Source organism: Primulina tabacum, chromosome 10 (assembly GCF_025594145.1).
Source record: "Primulina tabacum isolate GXHZ01 chromosome 10, ASM2559414v2, whole genome shotgun sequence".
In the NCBI taxonomy this organism is placed as follows: Eukaryota; Viridiplantae; Streptophyta; class Magnoliopsida; order Lamiales; family Gesneriaceae; genus Primulina; species Primulina tabacum.
The window spans coordinates 38818453-38845149 of record NC_134559.1 but is presented as its reverse complement, the minus strand read 5'-3'; the positions used below and the strand labels follow the sequence as shown (position 1 = coordinate 38845149).

Genomic DNA, 26697 nt, shown 5'->3' with positions numbered 1-26697 from the left:
TTCTATTTTTGATTACTTGTTGACAGACGATTTTCGGCTCAAATCATCTGAATCTCGATCGGGACCAGATAAGACATGTGAAATGAAAGTAGCTCGGGCACTGCCGGATTTGGACAAAATTGTAGGCTAATTTGATTGTAAACGGGCAAACGGACGAGACTCATTACTACGCAATGAGCTGACGAGATTTTAGCCGAATTCCTTCTCTAAGACCCTCTAATTTGCGATTTACCGCTTCTGTTAAGCTTTCGTTTCCTCGAGAAATCCGCTTAGGAAGTTCGAAATTCGATTCCGGTTCCATTTTATCGTATCCCAGGCATAATAATAGCTTTACATTCGTTATTTCCTTCTTCTTATTTTTTTTTCTATTTTCTGGGAACATTTATCGATTTTTGTTGTCGTGAGCCGGTTCTGTGCGGAAGGGTATGACGCAGATTACTCCGGAGACGGTGAACTCATTAAAAACAATTATTTCGACTGTTTTATCCATAATTTACGTAAACGGTCGCGACACGAGGTCTTCCCAGGGAGGTCACCCATCCTAGCTCTGCCATCGCGCCAGAACGCTTAACTTCATGGTTATGATTGGGCGAGAGCAGTGCCGCGTGTTGTCCATCGCCGCCCGCTCCACACGTACTCGAGGGATATAAGAATAAACATCCCACTCAATGTCGGGTGCGATCATACCAGCACTAATGCACCGGATCCCATCAGAACTCCGAAGTTAAGCGTGCTTGGGCGAAAGTGCAGTACTAGGATGGGTGACCCCCTGGGAAGTCCTCGTGTTGCACCCCTTTTCGTGTTTTTCTATTTTTGATTACTTGTTGACAGACGATTTTCGGCTCAAATCATCTGAATCTCGATCGGGACCAGATAAGACATGTGAAATGAAAGTAGCTCGGGCACTGCCGGATTTGGACAAAATTGTAGGCTAATTTGATTGTAAACGGGCAAACGGACGAGACTCATTACTACGCAATGAGCTGACGAGATTTTAGCCGAATTCCTTCTCTAAGACCCTCTAATTTGCGATTTACCGCTTCTGTTAAGCTTTCGTTTCCTCGAGAAATCCGCTTAGGAAGTTCGAAATTCGATTCCGGTTCCATTTTATCGTATCCCAGGCATAATAATAGCTTTACATTCGTTATTTCCTTCTTCTTATTTTTTTTCTATTTTCTGGGAACATTTATCGATTTTTGTTGTCGTGAGCCGGTTCTGTGCGGAAGGGTATGACGCAGATTACTCCGGAGACGGTTAACTCATTAAAAACAATTATTTCGACTGTTTTATCCATAATTTACGTAAACGGTCGCGACACGAGGTCTTCCCAGGGAGGTCACCCATCCTAGCTCTGCCATCGCGCCAGAACGCTTAACTTCATGGTTATGATTGGGCGAGAGCAGTGCCGCGTGTTGTCCATCGCCGCCCGCTCCACACGTACTCGAGGGATATAAGAATAAACATCCCACTCAATGTCGGGTGCGATCATACCAGCACTAATGCACCGGATCCCATCAGAACTCCGAAGTTAAGCGTGCTTGGGCGAAAGCGCAGTACTAGGATGGGTGACCCCCTGGGAAGTCCTCGTGTTGCACCCCTTTTCGTGTTTTTCTATTTTTGATTACTTGTTGACAGACGATTTTCGGCTCAAATCATCTGAATCTCGATCGGGACCAGATAAGACATGTGAAATGAAAGTAGCTCGGGCACTGCCGGATTTGGACAAAATTGTAGGCTAATTTGATTGTAAACGGGCAAACGGACGAGACTCATTACTACGCAATGAGCTGACGAGATTTTAGCCGAATTCCTTCTCTAAGACCCTCTAATTTGCGATTTACCGCTTCTGTTAAGCTTTCGTTTCCTCGAGAAATCCGCTTAGGAAGTTCGAAATTCGATTCCGGTTCCATTTTATCGTATCCCAGGCATAATAATAGCTTTACATTCGTTATTTCCTTCTTCTTATTTTTTTTCTATTTTCTGGGAACATTTATCGATTTTTGTTGTCGTGAGCCGGTTCTGTGCGGAAGGGTATGACGCAGATTACTCCGGAGACGGTTAACTCATTAAAAACAATTATTTCGACTGTTTTATCCATAATTTACGTAAACGGTCGCGACACGAGGTCTTCCCAGGGAGGTCACCCATCCTAGCTCTGCCATCGCGCCAGAACGCTTAACTTCATGGTTATGATTGGGCGAGAGCAGTGCCGCGTGTTGTCCATCGCCGCCCGCTCCACACGTACTCGAGGGATATAAGAATAAACATCCCACTCAATGTCGGGTGCGATCATACCAGCACTAATGCACCGGATCCCATCAGAACTCCGAAGTTAAGCGTGCTTGGGCGAAAGCGCAGTACTAGGATGGGTGACCCCCTGGGAAGTCCTCGTGTTGCACCCCTTTTCGTGTTTTTCTATTTTTGATTACTTGTTGACAGACGATTTTCGGCTCAAATCATCTGAATCTCGATCGGGACCAGATAAGACATGTGAAATGAAAGTAGCTCGGGCACTGCCGGATTTGGACAAAATTGTAGGCTAATTTGATTGTAAACGGGCAAACGGACGAGACTCATTACTACGCAATGAGCTGACGAGATTTTAGCCGAATTCCTTCTCTAAGACCCTCTAATTTGCGATTTACCGCTTCTGTTAAGCTTTCGTTTCCTCGAGAAATCCGCTTAGGAAGTTCGAAATTCGATTCCGGTTCCATTTTATCGTATCCGAGGCATAATAATAGCTTTACATTCGTTATTTCCTTCTTCTTATTTTTTTTCTATTTTCTGGGAACATTTATCGATTTTTGTTGTCGTGAGCCGGTTCTGTGCGGAAGGGTATGACGCAGATTACTCCGGAGACGGTTAACTCATTAAAAACAATTATTTCGACTGTTTTATCCATAATTTACGTAAACGGTCGCGATACGAGGTCTTCCCAGGGAGGTCACCCATCCTAGCTCTGCCATCGCGCCAGAACGCTTAACTTCATGGTTATGATTGGGCGAGAGCAGTGCCGCGTGTTGTCCATCGCCGCCCGCTCCACACGTACTCGAGGGATATAAGAATAAACATCCCACTCAATGTCGGGTGCGATCATACCAGCACTAATGCACCGGATCCCATCAGAACTCCGAAGTTAAGCGTGCTTGGGCGAAGCGCAGTACTAGGATGGGTGACCCCCTGGGAAGTCCTCGTGTTGCACCCCTTTTCGTGTTTTTCTATTTTTGATTACTTGTTGACAGACGATTTTCGGCTCAAATCATCTGAATCTCGATCGGGACCAGATAAGACATGTTAAATGAAAGTAGCTCGGGCACTGCCGGATTTGGACAAAATTGTAGGCTAATTTGATTGTAAACGGGCAAACGGACGAGACTCATTACTACGCAATGAGCTGACGAGATTTTAGCCGAATTCCTTCTCTAAGACCCTCTAATTTGCGATTTACCGCTTCTGTTAAGCTTTCGTTTCCTCGAGAAATCCGCTTAGGAAGTTCGAAATTCGATTCCGGTTCCATTTTATCGTATCCGAGGCATAATAATAGCTTTACATTCGTTATTTCCTTCTTCTTATTTTTTTTCTATTTTCTGGGAACATTTATCGATTTTTGTTGTCGTGAGCCGGTTCTGTGCGGAAGGGTATGACGCAGATTACTCCGGAGACGGTTAACTCATTAAAAACAATTATTTCGACTGTTTTATCCATAATTTACGTAAACGGTCGCGATACGAGGTCTTCCCAGGGAGGTCACCCATCCTAGCTCTGCCATCGCGCCAGAACGCTTAACTTCATGGTTATGATTGGGCGAGAGCAGTGCCGCGTGTTGTCCATCGCCGCCCGCTCCACACGTACTCGAGGGATATAAGAATAAACATCCCACTCAATGTCGGGTGCGATCATACCAGCACTAATGCACCGGATCCCATCAGAACTCCGAAGTTAAGCGTGCTTGGGCGAAAGCGCAGTACTAGGATGGGTGACCCCCTGGGAAGTCCTCTTGTTGCACCCCTTTTCGTGTTTTTCTATTTTTGATTACTTGTTGACAGACGATTTTCGGCTCAAATCATCTGAATCTCGATCGGGACCAGATAAGACATGTTAAATGAAAGTAGCTCGGGCACTGCCGGATTTGGACAAAATTGTAGGCTAATTTGATTGTAAACGGGCAAACGGACGAGACTCATTACTACGCAATGAGCTGACGAGATTTTAGCCGAATTCCTTCTCTAAGACCCTCTAATTTGCGATTTACCGCTTCTGTTAAGCTTTCGTTTCCTCGAGAAATCCGCTTAGGAAGTTCGAAATTCGATTCCGGTTCCATTTTATCGTATCCTAGGCATAATAATAGCTTTACATTCGTTATTTCCTTCTTCTTATTTTTTTTCTATTTTCTGGGAACATTTATCGGTTTTTGTTGTCGTGAGCCGGTTCTGTGCGGAAGGGTATGACGCAGATTACTCCGGAGACGGTTAACTCATTAAAAACAATTATTTCGACTGTTTTATCCATAATTTACGTAAACGGTCGCGACACGAGGTCTTCCCAGGGTGGTCACCCATCCTAGCTCTGCCATCGCGCCAGGACGCTTAACTTCATGGTTATGATTGGGCGAGAGTAGTGCCGCATGTTGTCCATCGCCGCCCGCTCCACACGTACTCGAGGGATATAAGAATAAACATCCCACTCAATGTCGGGTGCGATCATACCAGCACTAATGCACCGGATCCCATCAGAACTCCGAAGTTAAGCGTGCTTGGGCGAGAGCAGTACTAGGATGGGTGACCCCCTGGGAAGTCCTCGTGTTGCACCCTTTTTCGTGTTTTTCTATTTTTGATTACTTGTTGACAGACGATTTTCGGCTCAAATCATCTGAATCTCGATCGGGACCAGATAAGACATGTGAAATGAAAGTAGCTCGGGCACTGCCGGATTTGGACAAAATTGTAGGCTAATTTGATTGTAAACGGGCAAACGGACGAGACTCATTACTCCGCAATGAGCTGACGAGATTTTAGCCGAATTCCTTCTCTAAGACCCTCTAATTTGCGATTTACCGCTTCTGTTAAGCTTTCGTTTCCTCGAGAAATCCGCTTACGAAGTTCGAAATTCAATTCTGGTTCCATTTTATCTTATCCCAAGAATAATAATAGCTTTACATTCGTTATTTCCTTCTTCTTATTTTTTTTTCTATTTTCTGGGAACATTTATCGATTTTTGTTGTCGTGAGCCGGTTCTGTGCGGAAGGGTATGACGCAGATTACTCCGGAGACGGTTAACTCATGAAAAACAATTATTTCGACTGTTTTATTCATAATTTACGTAAACGGTCGCGACACGAGGTCTTCCCAGGGAGGTCACCCATCCTAGCTCTGCCATCGCGCCAGAACGCTTAAATTTATGGTTATGATTGGGCGAGAGCAGTGCCGCGTGTTTTCCATCGCCGCCCGCTCCACACGTACTCGAGGGATATAAGAATAAACATCCCACTCAATGTCGGGTGCGATCATACCAGCACTAATGCACCGGATCCCATCAGAACTCCGAAGTTAAGATGGGCGAGAGCAATACAAGGATGGGTGACCCCCTGGGAAGTCCTCGTGTTGCACCCTTTTTCGTGTTTTTTTTTTATTTTTGATTACTTGTTGACAGACGATTTTCGGCTCAAATCATCTGAATCTCGATCGGGAACAAATAAGACATGTGAAATGAAAGTAGCTCGGGCAATGCCGGATTTGGACAAAATTGTAGGCTAATTTGATTGTAAACGGGCAAACGGACGAGAATCATTACTACGCAATGAGCTGACGAGATTTTAGCCGAATTCCTAATCTAAGACCCTTTAATTTGCGATTTACCGCTTCTGTTAAGCTTTCGTTTCCTCGATAAATCCGCTTAGGAAGTTCGAAATTCGATTCTGGTTCCATTTTATCGTATCCCAAGAATAATAATAGCTTTACATTCGTTATTTCCTTCTTCTTATTTTTTTTTCTATTTTCTGGGAACATTTATCGGTTTTTGTTGTCGTGAGCCTGTTCTGTGCGGAAGGGTATGACGCAGATTACTCCGGAGACGGTTAACTCATTAAAAACAATTATTTCGACTGTTTTATCCATAATTTACGTAAACGGTCGCGACACGAGGTCTTCCCAGGGTGGTCACCCATCCTCGCTCTGCCATCGCGCCAGGACGCTTAACTTCATGGTTATGATTGGGCGAGAGCAGTGCCGCGTGTTGTCCATCGCCGCCCGCTCCAAACGTACTCGAGGGATATAAGAATAAACATCCCACTCAATGTCCGGTGCGATCATACCAGCAATAATGCACCGGATCCCATCAGAACTTCGAAGTTAAGCGTGCTTGGGCGAGAGCAGTACTAGGATGGGTGACCCCCTGGGAAGTCCTCGTGTTGCACCCCTTTTCGTGTTTTTCTATTTTTGATTACTTGTTGACAGACGATTTTCGGCTCAAATCATCTGAATCTCGATCGAGACCAGATAAGACATGTGAAATGAAAGTAGCTCGGGCACTGCCGGATTTGGACAAAATTGTAGGCTAATTTGATTATAAATGGGCAAACGGACGAGACTCATTACTACGCAATAAGCTGGCGAGATTTTAGCCGAATTCCTTCTCTAAGACCCTCTAATTTGCGATTTTCCGCTTCTGTTAAGCTTCTGTTTCCTCGAGAAATCCGCTTAGGAAGTTCTAAATTCGATTCTTGTTCCATTTTATCGTATCTCAGACATAATAATAGCTTTATATTCGCTATTTTCTTCTTCTTATTTTTTTTCTATTTTCTGGGAACATTTAGCGATTTTTATTGTTGTGAGCCGGTTCTGTGCGGAAGGGTATGACGCAGATTACTCCGGAGACGGTTAACTCATTAAAACAATTATTTCGACTGTTTTAGCCATAATTTACGTAAACGGTCGCGACACGAGGACTTCCCAGGGAGGTCACCCATCCTAACTCTGCCATCGGGCCAGAACGCTAACTTCATGGTTTTTATTGGGCGAGAGCAATGCCGCGTGTTGTCTATCGCCGCCCGCTCCACACGTACTCGAGGGATATAAGAATAAAAATCCCACTCAATGTCGGGTGCGATAATAACAACACTAATGCACCGGATCCCATTAGAACTCCAAAGTTAAGCGTGCTTGGGCGAGAGCAGTACTAGGATGGGTGACCCCCTGCTAAGTCCTCGTGATGCACCCCTTTTCTTGTTTTTCTATTTTTGATTACTTGTTGACAGACGATATTCGGCTCAAATCATCTGAATCTCGATCGAAACCATATAAGACATGTGAAATCAACGTAGCTCGGGCCCTACCGGTTTTGGACAAAATTGTAGCCTAGTTTGATTGTAAACGGGCAAACGAACGAGACTCATTACTCCGCAATGAGCTGGCGAGATTTTAGCCCAATTCCTTCTCTAAGACCCTCTAATTTGCGATTTTCCGCTTCTGTTAAGCTTTCGTTTTATCGAGAAATCCTCTTAGGAAGTTCGAAATTCGATTCTTGTTCCATTTAATCGTATCTTAGGCATAATAATAGCTTTACATTCGCTATTTTCTTCTTTTTATTTTTTTCTATTTTCTGGGAACATTTAGCGATTTATATTGCCGCGAGCCGGTTCTGTGCGGAAGGGTGTGACAAAGATTACTCCGGAGATGGTTAACTCATTAAAAACAATTATTTCGACAGTTTTAGCCCTAATTTACGTAAACGGTGGCGACACGAGGACTTCCCAGGAAGGTGACCCATCCTAGCTCTGCCATCGCGCCAGAACGCTTAACTTCATGGTTCTTATTGAGCGAGAGCAGTGCCGCGTGTTGTCCATCGTCGCCCGCTCCACACGTACTCGAGAGATATAAGAATAAACTTCCCACTCAATATCGGGTGCGATCATACCAGCACTAATGCACCGGATCCCATCAGAACTCCGAAGTTAAGTGTGCTTGGGCGAGTGCAGTACCAGGATGGGTGAGCCCCTTGGAATTCCTCGTGTTGCACCTCTTTTCGTGTTTTTCTATTTTTGATTAATTGTTGACAGACGATTTTTGGCTCAAATCATCTGAATCTCGATCAGGACCAGATAAGACATGTGAAATCAACTTATCTCGGGCACTGCCGGATTTTGACAAAATTGTAGCCGAATTTGATTGTAAACGGACAAACGAATGAGACTCATTACTCTGCAATGAGCTGGCGAGATTTTAGCCGAATTCCTTCTCTAAGACCCTCTAATTTGCGATTTTCCGCTTCTGTTAAGCTTCTGTTTCCTCGAGAAATACGCTTAGGAAGTTCGAAATTCGATTCCGGTTCCATTTTATCGTATCCCAGGCATAATAATAGCTTTACATTCGCTATTTTCTTCTTCTTATTTTTTTTCTACTTTCTGGGAACATTTAGCGATTTTTGTTGCTGTGAGCCGGTTCTGTGTGGAAGGGTATGACGCAGATTACTCCGGAGACGGTTAACTCATTAAAACAATTATTTCGACTGTTTTAGCCATAATTTACGTAAACGGTCGGGACACAATGACTTCCCAGGAAGGTCACCCATCCTAGCTCGGCCATCGCGCCAGAACGCTTAACTTCATAGTTCTGATTGGGCGAGTGCAGTGCCGCGTGTTGTCCATCGTCGCCCGCTCCACACGTACTAGAGAGATATAAGAATAAACATCCCACTCAATGTTGGGTGCGATCATACCTGCACTAATGCACCGGATCCAATCAGAACTCCGAAGTTAAGCGTGCTTGGGCAAGAGCAGTACTAGGATGGGTAAACAAGCAAATGACTGAGACTAAATGCTACGCAATGAGCTGGCGAGATTTTAGCCGAATTCCTTCTCTAAGACCCTCTAATTTGCGATTTTCCGCTTCTGTTAATAGCTTTACATTCGCTATTTTCTTCTTCTTATTTTTTTTATAATTTTAAGAACATTTAGCGATTTTTGTTGTCGTGAGCCGGTTCTGTGCGGAAAAGAGTATGACGCAGATTACTCCGAGTCGGTTAACTCATTAAAAACAATTATTTCGACTGCTTTAGCTATAAATTACGTAAACGGTCGCGACACGAGGACTTCCCATGGAGGTCACCCATCCTAGCTCTGCCATCGCGCCAGAACGCTTAACTTCATGGTTCTGATTTGGCGAGAGCAGTGTCGCGTGTTGTTAATCGTCGCCCGCTTCACACGTACTCGAGAGATATAAGAATAAAAATCCCACTCAATTTCGGGTGCGATCATACCTGCAATAATGCACCGGATCCCATCAGAACTCCGAAGTTAAGCGTGCTTGGGCGAGAGCAGTACTAGGATGGGTGACCCCCTGTGAAGTCCACTTGTTGTATCCCTTTTCGTGTTTTTCTATTTTTGATTAATTGTTGACATACGATTTTCGGCTCAAATCATCTGAATCTCGATCGGGACCAGATAAGACATGTGAAATCAACTTATCTCGGGCACTGCCGGATTTTGACAAAATTGTAGCCGAATTTGATTGTAAACGGACAAACGAATGAGACTCATTACTCTGCAATGAGCTCGCGAGATTTTAGCCGAATTCCTTCTCTAAGACTCTCTAATTTGCGATTTTTCGCTTCTTTTAAGCTTCCGTTTCCTCAAGAAATCCGCTTAGGAAGTTCGAAATTAGATTCCTGTTCCATTTTATTGTATCTCAGTTATAATTACAGCTTAACATTCGCTATTTTCTTCTTCTTATTTTTTTTTCTATTTTCTCGGAACATTTAGCGATTTTTGTTGCCGTGAGCCGATTCTGTGCGGAAGGGTATGACGCAGATTACTCCGGAGACGGTTAACTCATTAAAAACAATTATTTCGACTGTTTTAGCCATAATTTACGTAAATGGTCGTGACACGAGGACTTCCCAGAAAGGTCACCCATTCTAGCTCTACCATCGCGCTAAAACGCTTAACTTCATGGTTCTGATTGGGCGAGAGCAGTGCCGCGTGTTGTCCATCGTCGCCCACTCCACACGTATTCGAGAGATATAAGAATAAAAATCCCACTCAATGTCGGGTGCGATCATACCAGCACTAATGCATCGGATCCCATCAGAACTCCGAAGTTAAGCGTGCTTGGGCGAGAGCAGTACTAGGATGGCTGACCCCCTGGTAAGTCTTCATGATGCACCCCTTTTCGTGTTTTTCTATTTCTGATTACTTGTGTATAGACGATTTTCGGATCAAATCCTCTGAATCTCGATCGTGACCAGATAAGACATGTGAAATCAACGTAGCTCGGGCACTACCGGATTTGGACAAAATTGTAGCCTAGTTTGATTGTAAACGGGAAAACGAACGAGACTCATTACTCCGCAATGAGCTGGCGAGATTTTAGCCGAATTCCTTCTCTAAGACACTCTAATTTGCGATTTTCCGCTTCTGTTAAGCTTCCGTTTCATCGAGAAATCCGCTTAGGAAGTTCGAAATTCGATTCCTGTTCCATTTTATCATATCTTAAGCATTATAATAGCTTTACATTCGCTTTTTTCTTCTACTTATTTTTTTCTATTTTCTTGGAACATTTAGCGATTTATATTGCCGTGAGCCGGTTTTGTGCGGAAGGGTGTGACGCAGATTACTCCGGAGATGGTTAACTCATTAAAAACAATTATTTCGACTGTTTTACCCATAATTTACGTAAACGGTCGCGACACAAGGACTTCCAGAAAGGTCACCCATCCTAGCTCGGCCATCGCGCCAGAACGCTTAACTTCATGGTTTTGATTTGGCGAGAGCAGTGCCGCGTGTTGTCCATCGTCTCCCGCTCCACACGTACTCGAAAGATATAAGATTAAAAATCCACTCAATGTCGGGTGCGATCATACTAGCACTAATGCACCGGATCCCATCAGAACTTCGAATGTAAGCGTACTTGGGCGAGAGCAGTACTAGGATGGGTGACCCCGTGGGAAGTCATCGTATTGTTCCCCTTTTCGTGTTTTTCTATTTTTGATTACTTGTTGACAGGCGATTTTCGGCTCAAATCATCTAAATCTCGATCGGGACCAGATAAGACATGTGAAATCAACGTAGCTCGGGCACTGTCGGATTTGGACAAATTGTAGGCTAATTTGATTGTAAACGGGCAAACGAACGAGACTCATTACTCCGCAATGAGATGGAGGATTTTAGCCGAATTCCTTCTCTAAGACCCTCTAATTTGCGATTTTCCGCTTCTGTTAAGCTTCCGTTTCCTCGAGAATCCACTTAGGAAGTCCAAAATTCGATTCCGGTTCCATTTATCGTATCCCAGGCATAATAATAGCTTTACATTTGCTATTTTCTTATTCTTATTTTTTTTTCTATTTTCTAGGAACATTTAGCGATTTTTGTTGTCGTGAGCCGGTTCTGTAGTGAAGGGTATGACGCAGATTACTCCGGAGAAGGTTAACTCATTAAAAACAATTATTTCGACTGTTTTAGCCATAATTTACGTAAACGGTCGCGACAAGAGGACTACCCAGGGAGGTCACCCATCCTAGCTCTGCCATCGCGCCAGAACGCTTAACTTCATGGTTCTGATTGGGCGAGAGCAGTGCCGCGTGTTGTCCATCGCCGCCCGCTCCACACATACTCGAGGGATATAAAAATAAACATCCCACTCAATGTCAGGTGCGATCATACCAGGATTAATGCACCGGATCCCCTCAGAACTCCGAAGTTAAGCGTTCTTGGACGAGAGCTATACTAGGATGGGTGACCCCTTGGGAATTCCTCGTGTTGTATCCCTTTTCTTGTTTTTCTATTTTTAATTAGTTGTTGACAGACGATTTTCGGCTCAAATCATTTGAATTTCGATCGTGACCAGATAAGACATGTGAAATCAAAGTAGCTCAGGCACTGCCGGATTTGAACAAAATTGTAGCCTAATTTGATTGTAAACGGGCAAACGAACGAGACTCATTACTTCGCAATGAGCTGGCGAGATTTTAGCCGAATTCCTTCTCTAAGACCCTCTAATTTGCGATTTTCCGCTTCTGTTAAGCTTCCGTCTCCTCGAGAAATCCGCTTAGGAAGTCCAAAATTTGATTCCGGTTCCATTTTATCGTATCCCAGGCATAATAATAACTTTACATTCGCTATTTTCTTATTCTTATTTTTTTTCTATTTTCTAGGAACATTTAGCGATTTTTGTTGTCGTGAGCCGGTTCTGTGCGGAAGGGTATGATGCAGATTACTCCGGAGATGGTTAACTCATTAAAAACAATTATTTCGACTGTTTTAGCCATAATTTACGTAAACGGTCGCGACAGGAGGACTTCCTAGGGAGGTCACCCATCCTAGCTCTGCCATCGCGCCAGAACGCTTAACTTCATGGTTCTGATTGGGCGAGAGCAGTGCCGCGTGTTGTCCATCGCCGCCCGCTCCACACATACTCGAGGGATATAAGAATAAACATCCCACTCAATGTCAGGTGCGATCATACCAGCATTAATGCACCGGATCCCCTCAGAACTCCGAAGTTAAGCGTGCTTGGACGAGAGCTGTACTAGGCTGTGTGACCTCTTGGGATTTCCTCGTGTTGCACCCCTTTTTGTGTTTTTCTATTTTTGATTAAATGTTGACAGACGATTTTCGGCTCAAATCATCTGAATCTCGATCGGGACCAAATAAGACATGTGAAATCAAAGTAGCTCAGGCACTGCCGGATTTGGACAAAATTGTAGCCTAATTTGATTGTAAACGGGAAAACGAACGAGACTCATTACTCCGCAATGAGCTGGCGAGATTTTAGCCGAATTCCTTCTCTAAGACCCTCTAATTTGCGATTTTCCGCTTCTGTTAAGCTTCTGTTTCTCGAGAAATCCGCTTAGGAAGTCCGAAATTCGATTCAGGTTCCATTTTATCGTATCACAGGCATAATAATAGCTTTACATTCGCTATTTTCTTATTCTTATTTTTTTTTTTTATTTTTTGGGAGCATTTAGCGATTTTTGTTGTCGTGAGCCGGTTCTGCGCGGAAGGGTATGACGCCGATTACTCCGGAGATGGTTAACTCATTTGAAACAATTATTTCGGCTGTTTTAGCCATAATTTACGTAAACCGTCTAGACACGAGGACTTCCTAGGGAGGTCACCCATCCTATCTCTGCCATCGCGCCAGAATGATTAACTTCATGGTTCTGATTGGGATAGAGTAGTGCCGCGTGTTGTCAATCGCCGCCTGCTCCAAACGTACACGAGGGATAAAAGAATAAACATCCCACTCAAGGTCGGGTGCGATCATACCAGCACTAATGCACCGGATCCCATCAGAACTCCGAAGTTAAGTGTGCTTGGGCGAGTGCAGTACCAGGATGGGTGAGCCCCTTGGAATTCCTCGTGTTGCACCTCTTTTCGTGTTTTTCTATTTTTGATTAATTGTTGACAGACGATTTTTGGCTCAAATCATCTGAATCTCGATCAGGACCAGATAAGACATGTGAAATCAACTTATCTCGGGCACTGCCGGATTTTGACAAAATTGTAGCCGAATTTGATTGTAAACGGACAAACGAATGAGACTCATTACTCTGCAATGAGCTGGCGAGATTTTAGCCGAATTCCTTCTCTAAGACCCTCTAATTTGCGATTTTCCGCTTCTGTTAAGCTTCTGTTTCCTCGAGAAATACGCTTAGGAAGTTCGAAATTCGATTCCGGTTCCATTTTATCGTATCCCAGGCATAATAATAGCTTTACATTCGCTATTTTCTTCTTCTTATTTTTTTCTATTTTTTGGTAACATTTAGCAATTTTTTTTGTCGTGAGCCGGTTCTGTGTTGAATGGTATGACGCAGATTACTCCGGAGACGGTTAACTCATTAAAAAAAATTATTTTCGACTGTTTTATCCATAATTTACGTAAACGGTCGTGACACGAGGACTTCCCAGGGAGGTCACCCAACCTAGCTCGGCCATCGCGCCAAAACGCTTAACTTCATAGTTTTGATTGGGCGAGAGCAGTGCCGCGTGTTGTCCATCGCCACCCGCTCCACACGTACTCGAGGGATATAAGAATAAACATCCCACTCAATGTCGGGTGCGATCTTACCAGCACTAATGCACCGGATCCCATCAGAACTCCGAAGTTATATGTGCTTGGGCGAGAGCAGTACTAGGATGAGTGACCCCCTGGGCTGTCCTCGTGTTGCACCCCTTTTCTTGTTTTTCTATTTTTGATTACTTGTTAACAGACGATTTTCGGCTCAAATAATCTAAATCTCGATCGGGACCAGATAAGACATGTGAAATCAACGTAGCTCGGGCGCTGCCGAATTTCGACAAAATTGTATCCTAATTTGATTGTAAACGGGCAAACGAACGAGACTCATTACATCGCAATGAGCTGGCGAGATTTTAGCCAAATTACTTCTCTAAGACCCTCTAATTTGCGATTTTCCGATTCTTTTAAGCTTCCGTTTCCTCGAGAAATCCGCTTAGGAAGTCCAAAATTCGATTACGGCTCCATTTTATCGTATCCAAGGCATAATAATAGCTTTACATTCGCTATTTTCTTATTCTTATTTTTTTTCTATTTTCTGGGAACATTTAACGATTTTTGTTGTCGTGAGCCGGTTCTGGGCTAATTTTATTGTAAATGGGCAAAACAACGAGACCCATTGCTCCGCAATGAGCTGGCGAAATTTTACGCTTCTGTTAAGCTTTCGTTTTCTCGAGAAATCCGCTTAGGAAGTTCGAAATTCGATTCCGGTTCCATTTTATCGTATACGAGGCATAATTATAGCTTTACATTCGCTATTTTATTCTTCTTAATTTTTTCTATTTTTTTTGGAACATTTATCGATTTTTGTAGTAGTGAGCTGGTTCTGTGCGGAAGAGTATGAAGCAGATTACTCCGGAGACGGTTAACTCATTAAAAACAATAATTTCGACTGTTTTATCCATAATTTACGTAAACGGTCGCGACACGAGGACTTCCCATGGAGGTCACCCATCCTAGCTCTGCCATCGCGCCAGAATGCTTAACTTCATGGTTCTGATTGGGCGAGAGCAGTGCCGCGTGTTATCCATCGCCGCCAGCTCCACACATACTCGAGGGATATAAGAATAAACATCCTACTCAATGTCAGGTGCGATCATACAATCACTAATGCTCCACATCCCCTCAGCACTTCGAAGTTAAGCGTGCTTGGGCGAGAGCAGTACTAGGATGGGTGACCCCCTGGGAAGTCCTTGTGTTGCACTCTTTTTCGTGTTTTTCTATTTTTGATTATTTGTTGTCAGACGATTTTCGGCTCAAATCATCTGAATCTCGATCGTGACCAGACAAGACATGTGAAATCAACGTAGCTCGGGCACTGCCGGATTTGGAAAATATTGTAGGCTAATTTAATTGTAAACGGGCAAACGAACGAGACTAATTACTCAGCAATGAGGTGGCGAGATTTTAGCCAAATTCCTTCTCTAAGACCCTTTATTTGCGATTTTCCGCTTCTGTTCAGCTTCCGTTTCCTCGAGAAATCGGCTTAGGAAGTCCGAAATTTGATTCCGGTTCCATTTTATCGTATCCCAAGCATAATAATATCTTTACATTCGCTATTTTCTTATTCTTATTTTTTTTTCTATTTTCTGGGAACATTTAGCGATTTTTGTTGTCATGAGCCGGTTTTGAGCGGAAGGGTATGACGCAGATTACTCCAGAGACGGTTAACTCATTAAAAACAATTATTTCTACTGTTTTAGCCATAATTTACGTAAACGGTCGCGACACGAGAACTTCCCAGGGATGTCACTCATCCTAGCTCTGCAATCGCGCCAGAACGCTTAACTTCATGGTTCTGTAGGGCGAGAGCAGTGCCGCGTGTTGTCCATCGCCGCCCGCTTCACTCGTACTCGAAGGATATGAGAATAAACATCCCACTCAATGTCAGGTGCGATCATACCATCACTAATGCACCGGATCCCATCAGAACACCCCCTGGGAAGTCCTCGTGTTGCACCCTTTTTCGTGTTTTCCTATTTTTGATTACCTGTTGACAGACGATTTTCGGCTCAAATCATCTGAATCTCGATCGGGACAAGATAAAACATGTGAAATCAACGTAGCTTGGGCACTGCCGGATTTGGACAAAATTGTAGCCTAATTTGATTGTAAACGGGCAAACGAACGAGACTCATTGCGGACTGGCGAGATTTTAGCCGAATTTCATCTCTAAGACCCTCTAATTTGCGATTTTCCGCTTCTGTTAAGCTTCCGTTTCCTCGAAAAATCTTCTTAGGAAGTTCGAAATTCGACTCCGGTTCCATTTTATCATATCTCAGGCATAATAATAGCTTTACATTCGCTATTTTTCTATTCTTATTTTTTTTCTATTTTCTCGAAACATTTATCGATTTTTGTTATCGTTAGCCGAATCTGTGCGGAAGGGTATGACACAGATTACTCCGGAGACGGTAAACTCATTAAAAACAATTATTTCGTCTGTTTTAGCCATAATTTACGTAAACGCTCGCGACACGAGGACTTCCCGGTAGGTGAACCATCCTAGCTCTGCCATTGCGCCAGAACGCTTCATTTCATGGTTCTCATTGGGCGAGAGCAGTGTCGCTTGTTGTCTATCGTCGCCCGCTACACACGTACTCGAGGGATATAAGAATAAACAACCCACTGAATGTCGGGTGCGATCATACCAGCACTAATGCACCGGATACCATTAGAACTTCGAAGTTAAGCATGCTTGGGCGAGACCAGTACTAGGATGGGTGACCCCCTGGGAAGTCATCGTGTTGCACCCCTTTTTGTTTTTTTCTATTTTTGATAACTTGTTGACAGACGATTTTCGGCTCAAATCATCTGAATCTCGATCGGAACCAGATAAGACATGTGAAATCAACGTGGCTCAGGCACTGCCGGATTTGGACAAAATTGTAGGCTAATTTGATTGTAAACAGGCAAACGAACGAGACTCATTACTCCGCAATGAGCTGGCGAGATTTTAGCCGAATTTGTTCTTTAAGACCCTCTAATTTGCGATTTTCCGCTTCTGTTAAACTTTCGTTTCCTCGAGAAATCTGCTTAGAAAGTCCGAAATTCGATTCCAGTTCCATTTTATCGTATCTCAGCCATAATAATAGCTTTACATTCGCTTTTTTCTTATTCTTATTTTTTTTCTATTTTCTGAGAAAATTTAGCGATTTTTGTTGTCGTGAGCCGGTTCTGTGTGGAAGGGTATGACGCAGATTACTCCGGAGACGGTTAACTCATTAAAAACAATTATTTCGATTGTTTTAGCCATAATTTACGTAAACGATCGTGACACGAGGACTTCCCAGGAGGTCCATCCTTGCTCTGCCATCGCGCCAGAATGCTTAACTTCATGGTTCTGATTGGGCGAGAGCAGTCCCGCGTGTTGTCCATCGCCGCCAGCTCCACACGTACTCAAGGGATATAAGAATAAACATCCCACACAATGTCGGGTGTGATCATACCAGCACTAATGCACAAGATCCCATCAGAACTCCGAAGTTCAGCGTGCTTGGACGAGAGCAATACTAGGATGGGTGACCCCCTGGGAAGTCCTCGTGTTGCACCACTTTTGGTGTTTTTCTATTTTTGATTACTTGTTGACAAACGATTTTCGGCTCAAATCATCTGAATCTCGATCGGGACCAGATAAGACATGTGAAATTAACGTAGCTCGGGCACTGCCTTATTTGGACAAAATTGTAAGATAGTTTGTTTGTAAACGGCCAAACGAACGAGACTCATTGCTCCGCAATGAGCTGGCGAGATTTTAGCCGAATTGCTTCTCTAAGACCCTCTAATTTGCGATTTTCCGCTTCTGTTAAACTTCCGTTTCCTCGAGAAATCCGTTTAAGAAGTCCGAAATTCGATTCCGATTCCATTTTATCGTATCCCAAGCATAATAATAGCTTTACATTCGCTATTTTCTTATTCTTATTTTTTTTCTATTTTCTAGGGAACATTTAGCGATTTTTGTTGTCGTGAGCCGATTCTATGCGGAAGGGTATGATGCAGATTACTCCGGAGACGGTTAACTCATTAAAAACAATTATTTCTACTGTTTTAGCCATAATTTACGTAAACGGTCGCGACACGAGGACTTCCCATGGAGGTCACCCATCCTAGCTCTGCAATCGCGCCAGAACGCTTAACTTCATGGTTCTGTTGGGCGAGAGCAGTGCCGCGGGTTGTCCATCGCCGCCCGCTCCACTCGTACTCGAGGGATATAAAAATAAACATCCCACTCAATGTCGGGTGCGATCATACCGGCACTAATGCATCGGATACCATCAGAACTCAAAAGTTAAGCGTGCTTGGGAGAGAGCAGTACTAGGATGGGTGACCCCTTGGGAAGTCCTCATATTGTACCTCTTTTCGTGTTTTTCTATTTTTGATTAATTGTTGACAGACGATTTTCGGCTCAAATCATCTGAATCTCGATCGAGACAAGATAAGACATGTAAAATCAATGTAGCTCGGGCACTGCCGGATTTGGACAAAATTGTAGCCTAATTTGATTGTAAACGGGCAAACGAACGAGACACATTGCTGCGCAATGAGCTGGCGAGATTTTAATCGAATTCCTTCTCTAAGACCCTCTAATTTGCGATTTTCCACTTCTGTAAAGTTTCCGTTTCCTCGAGAAATCCGCTTAGAAGTCCGAAATTCGATTCCGATTCCATTTTATCGTATCTCAAGCATAATAATAGCTAAACATTCGCTATTTTATTATTCTTATTTTTTTTCTATTTTCTGAGAACATTTAGCGATTTTTGTTGTCGTGAGCCGGTTCTGTGCGGAAGGGTATGACGCAGATTACTCCGGAGACGGTTAACTCATTAAAAACAATTATTTCTACTGTTTTAACCATAATTTACGTAAACGGTCGCGACACAAGGATTTCCTAGGGAGGTCACCCATCCTAGCTCTGCAATCGTGCCAGAACCCTTAACTTCATGGTTCTGTTGGGCGAGAGCAGTGCTGCGTGTTGTCCATCGCCGCCCGCTCCACTTGTACTCGAGGGATATAAGAATAAACATCTCACTCAATGCCGGGTGCGATCATACGAGCACTAATGCACCGGATCCCATCAGAACTCCGAAGTTAAGCGTGCTAGGGCGAGAGCAGTACTAGAATGGGTGACCCTCTGGGAAGTTCTCTGTTGCACCCCTTTTCGTGTTTTTCTATTTTTGATTACCTGTTGACAGACGATTTTCGGATCAAATCATCTGAATCTCGATCTGGACCAGATAAGACATGTGAAATCAACGTAGCTCGGGCACTGTCCGATTTAGACAAAATTGTAGCGTAATTTTATTGTAAACGGGCAAACGAACGAGACTCATTGCGGACTGGCGAGATTTTAGCCGAATTTCTTCTCTAAGACCCTCTAATTTGCGATTTTCCGCTTCTGTCAAGCTTCCGTTTCCTCGAGAAATCTGCTTAGGAAGTCCGAAATTCGATTCCGGTTCCATTTTAACGTATCGCAGGCATAATAATAGATTTGCATTCGCTATTTTCTTATTCTTATTTTTTTTCTATTTTCTGGGAACATTTAGCGATTTTTGTGGTCGTGAGCCGGTTTTGTGCGGAAGGGTATGACACAGATTACTCCGGAGACGGTTAACTCATTAAAAACAATTATTTCGACTGTTTTAGCTATAATTTACGTAAACGGTCGTGACACGAGGACTTCCTAGAGAGGTCTCCCATCCTAGCTCTGCCATCTCGCCAGAACGCTTAACTTCATGGTTCTGATTGGGCGAGAGCAGTGCTGCGTGTTGTCCATCGCCGCCCGCTCCACACGGACTCGAGGGATATAAGAATAAACATCCCACTCAATGTCGGGTGCGATCATACCAGCACTAATTCACCGAATCCAATCAGAACTGCAAAGTTAAGCGTGCTTGGGCCGGAGTGCTTGGGCGAGAGCAGTACTAGAATGGGTGACCCCCTGGGAAGTCCTCGTGTTGCACTCCTTTTCGTGTTTTTCTATTCTTGATTACTTGTTCACAGACGATTTTCGGCTCAAATCATCTGAATCTCGATCGGGACCATATAAGACATGTGAAATCAACGTAGCTCGGGCACTGCCGGATATGGACAAAATTGCAGGCTAATTTGATTGTAAACGGGCAAACGAACGAGACTCATTACTCCGCAATGAGCTGGCGAGATTTTGCCGAATTCCTTCTCTAAAACCCTCTAATTTGCTATTTACCGCTTATGTTAAGCTTCTGTTTCTTCTTCTAATTTTTTCTATTTTCGAGGAACATTTTGCGATTTTTGTGATCGTGAGTCGGTTCTGTGCGAAAGGGTATGACGCAGATTACTCCAGAGACGGTTAACTCATTAAAAACAATTATTTCGACTGTTTTAGCTATAATTTACGTAAACGGTCGGGACACGAGAACTTCCCAGGGAGGTGACCCATCCTAGCTCTGCCATCTCGCCGGAACGCTTAACTTCATGGTTCTGATTTGGCGAGAGTAGTGCCGCGTGTTGTCAATCGCCGCTCGCGCCACACGTACTCGTGGGATATAAAAATAAACATCCCACTCAATGTCGGTTGCGATCATACCAGTACTAATACACTGGATCCAATCAGAACTCCGAAGTTAAGCGTGCTTGGGTGAGAGCAGTACTAGGATGGGTTTCCCCCACTGGGAAGTCCTCGTGTTGCACCCCTTTTCGTGTTTTTCTATTTTTGATTTCTTGTTGACAGACGATTTTCGGCTCAAATCATCTGAATCACGATCGGGACCAGAAAATACATGTGAAATCACCGTAACTCGGGCACTACCGGATTTGGACAAAATAGTAGCCTAGTTTGATTGTAAACAGGCAAACGAACGAGACTCATTACTCCGCAATGAGCTGGAGAGATTTTAGCCCAATTCCTTCTCTAAGACCCTCTAATTTGCGATTTTCCGCTTCTGTTGAGCTTCTGTTTCCTCGAGAAATCCGCTTAGGAAGTCCGAAATTCGATTTCGTTCCATTTTATCATATCCCAGGCATAATAATAGCTTTACATTCGCTATTTTCTTCTTCTTATTTTTTTTTTATTTTCTGGGAACATTAAGCGATTTTTGTTGTCGTTATCCGGTTCTGTGCGGAAGGGTATGACGCAGATTACTCCGGAGACGGTTAACTCATTAAAAACAATAATTAAAAACAATTATTTACGTAATGGGTCGCGACACGAGGACTTCCCAGGGAGGTCACCCATCCTAGCTCTGTCATCGCGCCAGAACGCTTAACTTCATGGTTCTAATTCGGCGAGATCAGTGCCGCGTGTTGTCCATCGCCGCCCGCTTTACAAGTAATGTCGGGTGCGATCATACCAGCACTAATGCACCGGATCCCATCAGAACTCCGAAGTTAAGCGTGCTTGGGCGAGAGCAGTACTAGGATGGTTGACCCCCTGGGAAGAACTCGTGTTGCACCCCTTTTCGTATTTTTCTATTTTTAATTACTTGTTGACAGACGATTTTCGGCTCAAATCATCTGAATTTCGATCAGGACAAGATAAGACATGTGAAATCAACATAGCTCGGGCACTGCCGGATTTGGAAAAAATTGTAGCCTAATTTGATTGTAAACGGGCAAATGAACGAGACTCATTACTTCGCAATGAGCTGGCGAGATTTTAGCCGAATTCCTTCTCTAAGACCCTCTAATTTGCGATTTTCCGCTTTGGTTAAGCTTTCGTTTCCTCGATAAATCCGCTTAGGAAGTTCGAAACTCGATTTCGATTCCATTTTATCGTATCCCAGGCATATTAATAGTTTTACATTCGCTATTTTATTCTTCTTTTTTTTTTTATTTCTGGAAACATTTAGCGATTTTTGTTGTCGTTAGCCTGTTCTGTTTAGAAGGGTATGACGCAGATTACTCCGGAGGCGGTTAACTCATTAAAAACAATTATTTCGACTGTTTTATCCATAATTTACTTAAACGATCGCGACACGAGGTCTTCCCAGGGAGGTCACTCATCCTAGCTCTGCCATCTCGCCAGAACGCTTAACTTCATGGTTCTGATTGGGCGAGAGCAGTGCCGCGTGTTGTCCATTGCCGCTCGCGCAACACGTACTCGAGGGATATAGGAATAAACACCCCACTCAATGTCGGTTGCGACCATACCAGTACTAATGCACTGGATCCAATCAGAACTCCGAAGTTAAGCGTGCTTGGGCTAGTAGTACTAGGATGGGTGACCACCTGGGAAGTCCTCGTGTTGGAACCCTTTTCGTGTTTTTCTATTTTTGATTACTTGTCACAGACGATTTTTGGCTCAAATCATCTGAATCACGATCGGGACCAGATAAGACATGTAAAATCAACGTAGCTCGGGCTCTGCCAGATTTGGACAAAATTGTAGCCTAATTAGATTGTAAACGGGCAAACGAACGAGACTCATTACTCCGCAATGAGTTGGCAATATTTTAGCCGAATTCCTTCTCTAAGACCCTCTAATATGCGATTTTCCGCTTTTGTTAAGCTTCCGTTTCCTCGAGTAATCCGCTTAGGAAGTCCGAAATTCAATTCCGGTTCCATTTTATCTTATCCCAGGCATAATAATAACTTTAAATTCGCTATTTTTTTTTCCTATTTTTTTTTCTATTTTCTAGGAACATTTAGCGATTTTTGTTGTCGTGAGCCGGTTCTGTGCGGAAGGGTATGACGCAGATTACTCCGGAGACGGTTAACTCATTAAAAACAATTAGTTCGATTGTTTTATCCATAATTTACGTAAAAGGTCGCGACACGAGGACTTCCCAGGGAGGTCACCCATCCTAGCTCTACCATCGCGCCAGAACGCTTAACTTCATTGTTCTGATTGAGCGAGAGCAGTGCTATAATGATCATGGGCCATTAGGCTGAACCAACAAAGGCCTCGGCCCATACCCACGCACCACTACTTGTCATGGGTCGTTAGGATGGTCCAGCATGGGCCGATGCCTTTGTTGGTTCAGCCTAATGGCCCATGATCGTTACAAAAAAAGCGCTTTTTTTTGTAACGATCATGGGCCATTAGGCTGAACCAACAAAGGCCTCGGCCCATACCCACGCACCACTACAGTTCATGGGTCGTTAGGATAGTCCAGCATGGGCCTCGGCCCATGCCAATGCACCGTCACTCATAGAATATCTCACCCCTGGTAAGTGGTTTCTTTCGCCTTCCCCAACACTTGAACCCAGGACCTCCAGGCTTATGTACCTAGATTCCTAAGTGTTGATACCAGTTGAGAATTTAGTCTTTTTATATTATTTTAGCCCTTATGAACCACGACTCAACCCCCGTGAACCATTTTTCAATTTTCCCAAGTTTTAAAAACCCTAATGACCCAAAATCTTCGACCTAGAGCCATCTCTTGATTTTCACGAGTTACCCCCGAACCATGTTGATCCAAAACTTGACCAACATCCTAAAGTACGCTACTGGGCCCAAAGATCCCATGGAAAACAGCCCAAACCAAAAAACAAGCTCCATACTCCTCTACCATAAGATGGCCAAGAAATCCTTGTTGGACAAGGACTCTTGATTAAGCTTCCCTGCATCTACCAACGAACCCAGCCACTGAACCAACCTGTTGTGCACCCGCTAAGGACCCTAAGGACTCGACCTGACCCAGCCCAAGCCCCCTGGACCATGCCCACCAGCCTGCAACAAGCCCAGAACCCTGCACGCAATTCCCCTTGATTCTCCGGTGGGAGTCATAGCTTGCTAGGACTCCTTCCCAGCCCTTGAGCGCGAGTCCTAGCATGGCTAGGACTCTATCCCTAACTCACCCACGACCTTGGCTAACCCCTGGAACCAGCCAAGCATGCCCTAGCCCCTGCAACAATAAAACCTAACCCCTTTGCTCCATGACAGCAAGTTGCTGCACAGCTTGTGTTCTATTGCATGTGTGGTGTTAAGGTGATTATCTAGGACTCTAAATCCCGCGTAAAATCATGCCTAAACATAACCTATATCATGGCAGCCCGTATATACATGTAAACGACAAAAGTTTGAATCAAAATCATGCTTGGAATTTCATGGATTGCATAAAAACGAAAATAATTCAAAGTGTCACTTGTTTCCCAAAATTTTCATGCATAAAAATATAATATGATGTGATGATAGTTTGAAGGGAAGAATAGGTGTGCCTATGCGTAATTTACGCATGAAAAACCGTTGACGATGACGAAGAACGGAGCAAGAACCTTGGCTAAGACTTTCCCTTGGCAATGCTCGAAAGTTTGCCTCGATTTTTAAGCATGTGTGTGCCGTGTAATCTAGGTACTTTCAGAAGAGTGGCCGTGTCCTTTTGAAAGAATCGTAGGGTTATGGGAAAGGTTTACATATTATATACTTAATTAAACACTAACAAGGCTTTAGGCCTAATAAGCCCCTAATTAAGCCAATTAGTCTATATTATAATTAATTAAAATATTAGTAATGTTTTGGTAAAAATAGTTTGGGAATTAAATAGCCGGATTGCCAAAAAGTTCGTATTTTTTTATTGAAAACCCACACGGATAAAATTTACGTTCCGGCATATAAAATAAACATGCAAGTATCGAAATTTAAGGGACCAAAATGCAATATTTCGAAAGATTTGGGACCTAAGGGCAATTTACGAACGTTTAAGGGCTGAATCAGAATTTTCGAAATAATATAAGGATTTATTTGTTGTCCATCGCCGCCCGCTCCACACGTACTCGAGGTATATAATAATAAACATCCCAATCAATGTCGGGTGCGATCATACCAGCACTAATGCACCGGATCCCATCAGAACTCCGGAGTTAAACGTGCTTGGGCGAGAGCAGTACTATGATGGGTGAACCCCTGGGAAGTCCTCGTGTTGCACCTCTTTTCGTGTTAATCTATTTTTGATTACTTGTTGACAGACGATTTTCGATTCAAATCATCTGAATTTCGATCGGGACCAGATAAGACATGTGAAATCAACGTAGCTCGGGCACTGCCGGATTTGGACAAAATTGTAGCCTAATTTGATTGTAAACGGGCAAACGAACGAGACTCATTTCTCCGCATTGATCTGGCGAGATTTTAGCCGAATTCCTTCTTTAAGACCCTCTAATTTGCGATTTTCCGCTTCTGTTAAGCTTCCGTTTCCTCGAGAAATCCGCTTAGGAAGTCCGAAATTCGATTCCATTCCATTTTATCGTATCCCAGGCATAATAATAGCTTTACATTCGCTATTTTCTTCTTCTTATTTTTTTTCTATTTTCTGGGAACATTTTTGTTGTCGTGAGCCGGTTCTGTGCGGAAGGGTATGACGCAGATTACTCCGGAGACGGTTAAATCATTAAAAATAATTATTTCGACCGTTTTTTCCAATATTTACATAAACAGTCGCGACACGAAGACTTCTCAGGGAGGTCACCAATCCTCCCTCTGCCATCGCGCCAGAACGCTTAACTTCATGGTTCTGATTGGGCGAGAGTAGTGCCGCTTGTTGTCCATCGCCGCCCGCTCCACACGTACTCGAGGTATATAATAATAAACATCCCAATCAATGTCGGGTGCGATCATACCAGCACTAATGCACCGGATCCCATCAGAACTCCGGAGTTAAACGTGCTTGGGCGAGAGCAGTACTATGATGGGTGAACCCCTGGGAAGTCCTCGTGTTGCACCTCTTTTCGTGTTAATCTATTTTTGATTACTTGTTGACAGACGATTTTCGGTTCAAATCTTCTGAATCTCGATCGACACCAGATAAGACATGTGAAATCAACGTAGCTCGGGCTCTGCCGGATTTGAACAAAATTGTAGGCTAATTTGATTGTAAACGGGCAAACGAACGAGACTCATTACTCCGCAATGAGCTAGCGAGATTTTAGCCGAATTCCTTCTTTAAAACCCTCTAATTTGCGATTTTCCGCTTCTGTTAAGCTTCCGTTTCCTCGAGAAATCTGTTTAGCAAGTTCTAAATTCGATTTCTGTTTCATTTTATCGTATTCCAGGCATAATAATAGCTTACATTCGTTATTTTCTTCATCTTATTTTTTTTTCAATTTTCTGGGAACATTTAGCGATTTTTGTTGTCGTGAGCCGGTTTTGTGCGGAAGGGTATGACGCAGATTACTCCGGAGATGGTTAACTCATTAAAAACAATTATTTCAACAGTTTTAGCGATAATTAATGTAAAAGATCACGACACAAGGACATTCCAGTGAGGTCACCCATCCTAGCTCTGCAATCGTGCAAGAACTCTTAACTTCATGGTTCTGTTGGGCGAGAGCAGTGCTGCGTGTTGTCCATCGCCGCCCGCTCCACTCGTACTCGAGGGATATAAGAATAAACATCTCACTCAATGCCGGGTGCGATCATACGAGCACTAATGCACCGGATCCCATCAGAACTTCGAAGTTAAGCGTGCTTGGGCGACAGCGCAGTACTAGGATGGGTGACCCCCGGGGAAGTCCTCGTGTTGCACCCCTTTTCTTGTTTTTCTATTTTTGATTACTTGTTGACAGACGATTTTCGGCTCAAATCATCTGAATCTTGATCGGCACCAGATAAGACATGTGAAATCAACGTAGCTCGGGCTCTGCCGGATTTGGACAAAATTGTAGCCTAATTTGATTGTAAATGGGCAAACGAATGAGACTCATTACTCTGCAATGAGTTGGCGAGATTTTATCCGAATTCCTTCTTTAAGAACCTCTAATTGGCGATTTTCCT

General features: G+C 43.6%; 22 non-coding genes and 7 pseudogenes across 22 annotated transcripts; all 29 read left to right on the top strand.

The window, feature by feature from the left end:
* The first annotated feature begins 673 nt into the window (after nt 1–673).
* LOC142513853 (5S ribosomal RNA) lies at nt 674–794 on the top strand. The gene has a single exon (XR_012809778.1). It is a non-coding gene; the product is annotated as a 5S ribosomal RNA (ribosomal RNA).
* Nucleotides 795–1477: 683 nt separating this feature from the next.
* LOC142514414 (5S ribosomal RNA) lies at nt 1478–1598 on the top strand. Its single transcript, XR_012810308.1, has one exon. It is a non-coding gene; the product is annotated as a 5S ribosomal RNA (ribosomal RNA).
* Nucleotides 1599–2281: 683 nt separating this feature from the next.
* On the top strand, nt 2282–2402 carry LOC142514413 (5S ribosomal RNA). The gene has a single exon (XR_012810307.1). It is a non-coding gene; the product is annotated as a 5S ribosomal RNA (ribosomal RNA).
* A 683-nt stretch (nt 2403–3085) lies between these two features.
* Nucleotides 3086–3205, top strand: LOC142513912 (5S ribosomal RNA). Its single transcript, XR_012809835.1, has one exon. It is a non-coding gene; the product is annotated as a 5S ribosomal RNA (ribosomal RNA).
* Nucleotides 3206–3888: 683 nt separating this feature from the next.
* Nucleotides 3889–4009, top strand: LOC142516556 (5S ribosomal RNA). Its single transcript, XR_012812344.1, has one exon. It is a non-coding gene; the product is annotated as a 5S ribosomal RNA (ribosomal RNA).
* Nucleotides 4010–4692: 683 nt separating this feature from the next.
* Nucleotides 4693–4811, top strand: LOC142515841 (5S ribosomal RNA). Its single transcript, XR_012811664.1, has one exon. It is a non-coding gene; the product is annotated as a 5S ribosomal RNA (ribosomal RNA).
* Nucleotides 4812–5495: 684 nt separating this feature from the next.
* On the top strand, nt 5496–5609 carry LOC142511152 (5S ribosomal RNA; annotated as a pseudogene).
* Nucleotides 5610–6296: 687 nt separating this feature from the next.
* Nucleotides 6297–6415, top strand: LOC142514831 (5S ribosomal RNA). The gene has a single exon (XR_012810708.1). It is a non-coding gene; the product is annotated as a 5S ribosomal RNA (ribosomal RNA).
* Nucleotides 6416–7096: 681 nt separating this feature from the next.
* LOC142510851 (5S ribosomal RNA) lies at nt 7097–7215 on the top strand (annotated as a pseudogene).
* A 682-nt stretch (nt 7216–7897) lies between these two features.
* Nucleotides 7898–8016, top strand: LOC142516380 (5S ribosomal RNA). Its single transcript, XR_012812178.1, has one exon. It is a non-coding gene; the product is annotated as a 5S ribosomal RNA (ribosomal RNA).
* A 1222-nt stretch (nt 8017–9238) lies between these two features.
* On the top strand, nt 9239–9357 carry LOC142506498 (5S ribosomal RNA). The gene has a single exon (XR_012804787.1). It is a non-coding gene; the product is annotated as a 5S ribosomal RNA (ribosomal RNA).
* Nucleotides 9358–10041: 684 nt separating this feature from the next.
* LOC142509385 (5S ribosomal RNA) lies at nt 10042–10160 on the top strand. The gene has a single exon (XR_012807562.1). It is a non-coding gene; the product is annotated as a 5S ribosomal RNA (ribosomal RNA).
* Nucleotides 10161–10840: 680 nt separating this feature from the next.
* Nucleotides 10841–10959, top strand: LOC142511360 (5S ribosomal RNA; annotated as a pseudogene).
* Nucleotides 10960–11639: 680 nt separating this feature from the next.
* Nucleotides 11640–11758, top strand: LOC142509549 (5S ribosomal RNA). Its single transcript, XR_012807717.1, has one exon. It is a non-coding gene; the product is annotated as a 5S ribosomal RNA (ribosomal RNA).
* Nucleotides 11759–12441: 683 nt separating this feature from the next.
* Nucleotides 12442–12560, top strand: LOC142510169 (5S ribosomal RNA). Its single transcript, XR_012808297.1, has one exon. It is a non-coding gene; the product is annotated as a 5S ribosomal RNA (ribosomal RNA).
* A 684-nt stretch (nt 12561–13244) lies between these two features.
* On the top strand, nt 13245–13363 carry LOC142516379 (5S ribosomal RNA). The gene has a single exon (XR_012812177.1). It is a non-coding gene; the product is annotated as a 5S ribosomal RNA (ribosomal RNA).
* Nucleotides 13364–14046: 683 nt separating this feature from the next.
* Nucleotides 14047–14165, top strand: LOC142510096 (5S ribosomal RNA). Its single transcript, XR_012808228.1, has one exon. It is a non-coding gene; the product is annotated as a 5S ribosomal RNA (ribosomal RNA).
* Nucleotides 14166–15097: 932 nt separating this feature from the next.
* On the top strand, nt 15098–15216 carry LOC142512207 (5S ribosomal RNA; annotated as a pseudogene).
* Nucleotides 15217–16646: 1430 nt separating this feature from the next.
* Nucleotides 16647–16765, top strand: LOC142508413 (5S ribosomal RNA). The gene has a single exon (XR_012806626.1). It is a non-coding gene; the product is annotated as a 5S ribosomal RNA (ribosomal RNA).
* A 679-nt stretch (nt 16766–17444) lies between these two features.
* Nucleotides 17445–17563, top strand: LOC142509148 (5S ribosomal RNA). Its single transcript, XR_012807335.1, has one exon. It is a non-coding gene; the product is annotated as a 5S ribosomal RNA (ribosomal RNA).
* Nucleotides 17564–18246: 683 nt separating this feature from the next.
* Nucleotides 18247–18365, top strand: LOC142511194 (5S ribosomal RNA; annotated as a pseudogene).
* A 681-nt stretch (nt 18366–19046) lies between these two features.
* LOC142507083 (5S ribosomal RNA) lies at nt 19047–19164 on the top strand. The gene has a single exon (XR_012805348.1). It is a non-coding gene; the product is annotated as a 5S ribosomal RNA (ribosomal RNA).
* A 675-nt stretch (nt 19165–19839) lies between these two features.
* Nucleotides 19840–19972, top strand: LOC142510879 (5S ribosomal RNA; annotated as a pseudogene).
* A 588-nt stretch (nt 19973–20560) lies between these two features.
* Nucleotides 20561–20681, top strand: LOC142510729 (5S ribosomal RNA; annotated as a pseudogene).
* A 642-nt stretch (nt 20682–21323) lies between these two features.
* LOC142509585 (5S ribosomal RNA) lies at nt 21324–21442 on the top strand. Its single transcript, XR_012807752.1, has one exon. It is a non-coding gene; the product is annotated as a 5S ribosomal RNA (ribosomal RNA).
* Nucleotides 21443–22122: 680 nt separating this feature from the next.
* LOC142509187 (5S ribosomal RNA) lies at nt 22123–22239 on the top strand. Its single transcript, XR_012807372.1, has one exon. It is a non-coding gene; the product is annotated as a 5S ribosomal RNA (ribosomal RNA).
* A 2498-nt stretch (nt 22240–24737) lies between these two features.
* Nucleotides 24738–24856, top strand: LOC142515553 (5S ribosomal RNA). The gene has a single exon (XR_012811392.1). It is a non-coding gene; the product is annotated as a 5S ribosomal RNA (ribosomal RNA).
* A 674-nt stretch (nt 24857–25530) lies between these two features.
* LOC142515552 (5S ribosomal RNA) lies at nt 25531–25649 on the top strand. The gene has a single exon (XR_012811391.1). It is a non-coding gene; the product is annotated as a 5S ribosomal RNA (ribosomal RNA).
* A 682-nt stretch (nt 25650–26331) lies between these two features.
* On the top strand, nt 26332–26452 carry LOC142508740 (5S ribosomal RNA). The gene has a single exon (XR_012806943.1). It is a non-coding gene; the product is annotated as a 5S ribosomal RNA (ribosomal RNA).
* The last annotated feature ends 245 nt before the right edge of the window (nt 26453–26697 follow it).